Source organism: Trachinotus anak, unplaced genomic scaffold (assembly GCF_046630095.1).
Source record: "Trachinotus anak isolate AG129_WGS33_773 ecotype Australia unplaced genomic scaffold, CSIRO_AGI_Tana_v1 ptg000021l, whole genome shotgun sequence".
NCBI classification, from domain to species: Eukaryota; Metazoa; Chordata; class Actinopteri; order Carangiformes; family Carangidae; genus Trachinotus; species Trachinotus anak.
The window spans coordinates 10,308,425-10,314,923 of NW_027273872.1; positions in this window are offsets into that span (position 1 = coordinate 10,308,425).

Here is a 6,499-nt window from a genome sequence, read left to right on the forward strand (position 1 = left end):
GGTATGGCTATAACAAATTACACTGAGATCTGGGGGTCAGAGGAGAATCGCTTGACTGGGAGCCAGTTTGGGAAATTATCTGTAATTTATCCAAAAATCCAAATCACCAGTTGATTCACCTCAAATTTATCAGTTGCTGTTTTGAGATAAATTATGAGGAAGAAATTGTGATGTTCCCATAGGACTCCATAGCCATGATACAGGACTAAAACCATTTCTTAAAAGCTGCTCTCTGCACATTTTCAATCATCTCTACCTGTGAGATGACGGATGACCATCAGTCCATTTGCTTTGTAGTAAACATATGTGCTATCATCTGATTGAATATGTGGACAAACCACATGCAGCAAAAGCATGTTGTGTCATCACCTGCACAGATTCTGTCTGACCACAGATTTTTTTTACCTTATCATTTCCCCTTCAGGTAATCTTGTTTCCTCCCACAGTGGCTGATTTTGGACACTTCCTGTGGTTGACAGCGTGTCCTTTAACAAATCCCTGCAAACCTGGACCGTGATCCCGGTGGTCAGGCAGTGAGCTCATCTGCTGTCCTCTGTGTCGGTGTAATTGCAGCCTGTAACCCCTCATCGGGGTTTGGTCTCTGTGTGGCGGAGCAGTCTGACTGTTCTTGAGGAAAGACTAAATCACAGACTTCCCTCGATCACACAAACAGCTCGCTCTGTCACGTTTCAGTCGTTCATTAGTTCAGACTGAGGAGTGATAGGTGGACATAGCCTCACTTACAGGTTTCTGAAGAGCAAGTTTGAAGCTTAGAGTGAGCTGCTCCACCGTTGCCATCTAGGCAGTGCGTGACTCTGCCCCTCCCTCCTGGTTAATCCAGAAATGGACAAAGAGGTGGTGCATGAGGAAGTCTCAGGTCTCAGGACCTGAGACTTCGGTGCATGACGGTTTGTGACAAGTATACGCTCACCAACCTGTCACTCAAAGAGGCCACGCCCTCAATTCTACATAACTTTAAGCCTTAATAAAATGTAAACAGGTGAAAAATACACCCCCTAAAAATACACCCCCTGTACAGTTGTCATGAAGGAGGAAATTAGCTATGTATCAGGCTGTATATTGTTTTCTTTTTTATTTATTTCTGCTGTAAAGTTGGACATTTTAACATGGGAGTCTATGAGGATTGTCTCACTGTTGGAGCCAGACTCTAGTGGTCATTAGAGGAACTGCAGTTTTTGGCTTCATTCTTCAGCCTCAGTGGTTGCTGCTTGGTTGTTGCGCTAGTTCAGCTCCAACCATGACCCTCCCCTTGTAGGGCATAGTGGTCCCTTGAGACCTCAGGCATTTAAAACATTGTGGAGCAATTAACTTCTGCAAAGAGGAATCGTACAGACAATAATAACTTTTATTTGGATCTCATGAGGTTTGTCCTTATTTAGTTTCATTCTTGAGGCTGCTGTGAAGTTTTTGTGTGTGTGTGTGTGTGTGTGTGTGTGTTTGTTCGACCATTGAGAGGTACTGTGCAGCCAACGTGTCATTTACACCTTGAAGTATGTTCATATGTGAAAAAAAAAAAAAAAATCCCCTGATAAAGCCCCATAATTTATGTCTGGTGAGTGTTTGTACCTTGTGCTTCTGATGTTGTGTGTTGAGCAGCAGCAGCAGCAGGAGGAGGAGGCTGAATCTGAGTGAAGGCAAAACATCTATCAAAGTGAAAAGGCTCCCTGTCCCTGAGCGTACAGTAGTAATCATTTTAAGAGCTGGTGTGACTTTATAGAGGAAACAGTGGTTAGAAAAGTAGCTTTGATGTTTGTTATTGGGTTTGAGTAGTCAGAGTTCTCTGCTGCCTTCATCCTTCATCTCCCTCCTCCCTGCCTCTCTCTCACATTTAGACTGTTTATAGACTTTTTATATTCAGGAGCCTGAGAGGTGAACAGGAAAGTTAGAGGAAAAAAAAAACAGTTTGAAGTTACTTAAAATCAAAAGTGAAGATATAAAAAGATAAAATGTCCATATTTGAATTATACTTTCAAATATCTGGCCTGTTTGTTTCACTCAGGTCAGTTTTATAATGAATTTCACCTGAATGACATGAAAAGCTCATTTAACTCTTTAAGTCTATCATTACAGATGAAACTGGATCAGACCCAGTTGGCTTAAAAAGTTAAGGCAGGTAATCAGATACCAGTGTGGGTGATTAGGGGGAATCAGGAGCAGGTATGCAGGCAGGTACTGATCAGGTGACTGAGGATGGGCCCCTGGGCACAGAGATGTAAAAGGCCCCTCACCCCTCCTATATAAGAGCAAAAGCCACAGATGCTGAGAGACATCTTTGTGGTTGTTTTGTGTCTAGATAAAATCATTGCTCTTTCATTTAATCGTTTCCAAACTTGGTAAACTGTTGTTGTTTTTATTGTCTACAATAATTCCCCTGTTGTCAGATTCTCATAGATTTATGTCCACTGAACTGTCCCCCTCAAGAAAACTTAATCTTGCAGCCAGAAGAAACACTGAACATAATAAACTTAATAAAACAGAACATACAGTATAATCATGTTATAAAAATATGCTGAATTCAAGCATCAACTTTGAGGGCCAACACTGAAGAGCCAAAAAACTGGCCACTGAGTCAGTCCCCATAGACTCCCATGTTAAAATATCAAACTTTACAGCCGAAATAAACATGCTTACAGCCTGGTACAAAATAATGTATAACTCACCTGTTTACATTTTATTAAGGCTTAAAGTTATGTAGAATTGAGGTCATGCCCTCTTTGAGTGACATGTGGTGAGCGTATGTTTGCCACAAACCGTCATGCACCGAAGTCTCAGCTCCACACACGCCCCACCTCTTTGACCATTCCTGGATTAACTTGGAGTTAAGTGGGGTCATGCACTGCCAAGATGGCAATGGTGAGCAGCTCGCTCTGAACTTTAAAACTGCTCTTTAGACACTTGAGGGTGATGTCACAGAGGCTGCGTCGATCTTTATATACAGACAAAGTCTAAAAGCCACATAGAGAACCCATAAAACACTATGTACATTATTTGACAACATGAAATAAAACCAGCTGTAAATCCAGACACAACTGTTCAATCATTAAAGGTTAAAACACACATAGGGGCTACAAAAGCTGACTCATCCGGATCAATGAGCAGTTTGAATATCACTGCTGCCATCCACCAATCAGCCAGTCAGCTGTGTTTTCTATGTGGATCCTTACAAAATTCTACACCTTTTCAGTTAAGCTATAAATAAAACATTTAGAGGCGTGTGCAGCCTCGGATATGATAACTGTGAGTGCTTCGACCATATGAGGCCAAGCAGGATCGTTTTTCTTTCATTTCTTGTTTGAGGGTGTGACGTGGCACTGAGACTGCAGCAGCTCTCATGGTGTTTAATAGTGCTGCTCCTTGAGCCTGAACTGTCTGCAGGCATGTGGTGTCAGTACAGTCATTCTGTGGTCTGTCATATCTCAACGTGGTTGAACCTGCAGAGGAAAATAAATATGTATAATTGCAACTCTGTAAAACTTGTTAGCTCAAATACAGAGAGACAACTGCCACGTTTACAGAGAGAGGGTGGGTGGGTGAGTGAGCGAGGAGGGGTGAGGAAAAAAAAGGGTGTGAGAAGGAAGGGGAGAAATAAAAGAGACAGAATAAGCAGACACTGAGGAAAGAAAGAGGCTGGGTGAAGGAGAGAATAAATGATGTAGGAGGAGGAAAGAGAGAGTCTCACGGTATAATGATCTCACCTCCTCCCACCTCTCCTTCCTCCTTTTCTCCTCCTCCTGCTCTTTTGCTCTCCATCCTCGACTGTGGCTTCCAGGCAGAATGGAAAACGCCACGTTGCATAGCAGCTTTTTCCCCCTCCCTCTCCCTCCCTTCCTCTCATCCAGCTGTTCTTCGCATCTGCTCTGCACTGTGGGAACAGACAGGAGCAATCTACACCCCCCCCCCCCCAAAAAAAAAAAAAATATATAAGAAAGACAAACAAGAAGACCAAACCCAGAGTGAGAAGCGTGAGGAATGGATTTGGAGTTCTGTTGGTTCTGTCTGTCAGCAGATGGCAGGTGTGTTGAGAAGTGAATCACGAATCTGGGCTGTGATGAAGTGAACGTTCCACAGGCTGAAAGTTTCCCCACAGGACTGAATGTTTTCGCTGAATTACAGGAACTCAGAGCTGCAACACGTTTATGAGTAATGTAATGAAAATGCAAGACTTTATTCACCATCACCAGGGGATATACACTCACCAAGGAACAACTCACTAACACTGGGTAGTCCCTCCCCTTGCTGTCAAACAGTTCTTCATGTCATGGATCCAAAAGATGTTGGAGACTCTGCTCCATGTTGACATGACTGCATCACATCATCTCTGCTCCACATTCATGCTGTCAATCTCCTGTTCTACCACATCCCAAAGGTGCTCTACTGGATTCAGATTTGAAGAGTGGGGAGGCCACTGAACTTCACTGGACTCATTAGATGTGTCCCAATTCAGGGGCCACATCCATCAGAGGACGGGGTCTACTAAGGCGGGGTGCCCTTCTTAGCCGTCATTGCCCGCAAAGGCCAAACCAAAATGAGACGGTCTGGTCTACGGAAGAGTTTCAATTACCATCACCAGCTGTGGCAGTTCTGACCACTGAGTTGCAAAGCTCGGCTCCTGTCACCAAAGAACCTTGTTAACATGTAACTTTATTTCACAAAACTTGGGGTTTTAAGGTCCTTGGTTTAAACAGTTGTACCGTTAGCTGTTGAACTGAGCTGAAACCAAATACTTACATATAAAAGTGTAATCCTCAGGCTCTTTGTTGGTGTTGTTTGCTTTCATTAGTGGTGCGCAATGAATCTTGGGATAGGTTGGGTCGCAAAGGATCCAACCATTGGATCCTTCATTGCTCAGGAAAAGAAGCCCGGAAACCCGGTCCTCAAATGCAGCCTTTGAAAGATGCGGCCCCTGAATTGGGACAGACCTACAGTCATGTTGATGAAATCTGTTTGAGATGAAAGGGATGAAAATAGTCAGCAACAATACTTGATAGACTGTGGCATTCAGACCATGACTTATTTGTATAAAGGCCCAAAGTGGGTCAAGAAAACATTCCCCACACCATAACACTACCACCAGCAGCCTGGACTGTTGACACAGGCAGGTTGGATTCATGCTGTTGACACCAAATTCTGACCCAGATTCTGAAACCAGATAATACAGAGCCGTTATCTGAGTTGCCGCAGTCTTTGTGTCAGCTCTGCTCAGAACAGCTGCTGCTCACTGGATGTTTTTTTTTCCAATCCTGATGTTTGATGGGAACTGAAGCTCCTGATCTGTATGGACACAGCCCCATGTGCCAATGCACTGTGTGTTGTGACGCACTCCTTCCTTAACCATCAATCAAACGTTCTGCAACTTATACCACAGTCACTTCAGACCAGTTATATCACCCAGTGAGACTGTCCTCCTGTATAAAACGAGCCCACAGGTTGTCTATGCAGGTGGTTATTTTGACCCACAGACCCATATACCTGTTGCCGTGGGGGGCGCTATTTCAGGAGACACTCCTATGAGTCATGTCAGAGTGTTGGAGGTTGTTCAGGATGGAGGATGCAGATGGAGATTTTTTTCTATAAGGTGCACCATTACATCTATAAACATGACCTAATACCTAATTCATAAGATGAACCAATGCGTTACTGTATCTTAAATAAAGTTCAAATGATTTGCAGATTTCCTCATAATTACTTCACCTCTCAAAGTGTATGTTATTTATTCCAATCACATACAGTGTGCTAGAATTTGAACTCAAATCAGTATTTGGCTTCGCACTTTTCCTTCATGAGCAATTTAAACTTCTCTAGTAGCAAACATGACATAGATATAGATATTATTGAGTCAGTGGGTGTGTTGATAAAGATGTGGAGCATGTGTTCACTCTCCTGAAGGAATAACACGACAGTGAACCGCTCCAGCTCCATGACTGCTGTCCTGTATCTGAGCTTGACCTCTGACCTCTCGGAGGAGGAGAGCACAGGATGTGTCGCAGGGTCAGGATGGCGAACATCAAAGTCATTTCCCTGGAAATAGACACAAGTAAACCTCTCTGCTACAAGTTAAGTTTACATGAGACCAACTTTTTTTTATTACGTCACTGCTGACCTTTACCCACAATCCTTCACTGCCTTACCAAGTGGTTTAGCGGATTAAACATAACAATAAATAATGCTTTAGTTGGCATATGATGTGAAAAATCCTGCTGTTGTTTCATACAGATGCAGAATTTATTAGTGCTGGATTCATACATCTTCACACATCAGTGCAAAATATGTAGAGAACTGTGCATGTAGTTCTGTACATGCAACACTGCTCATCTGCATACGTGGTACATTTTTTATGCTATGACTCTTTTATCTTCAGCTCCACACATCTACAAACAGCCTGTGTGGAAACTACTAGAGTAGGTTTTTCCCAAACTGCAAATTCCAGTCTGGACTCAGATATCAGTGGGAGCAGAGAGTTAACATTAAGCCCCGCCTA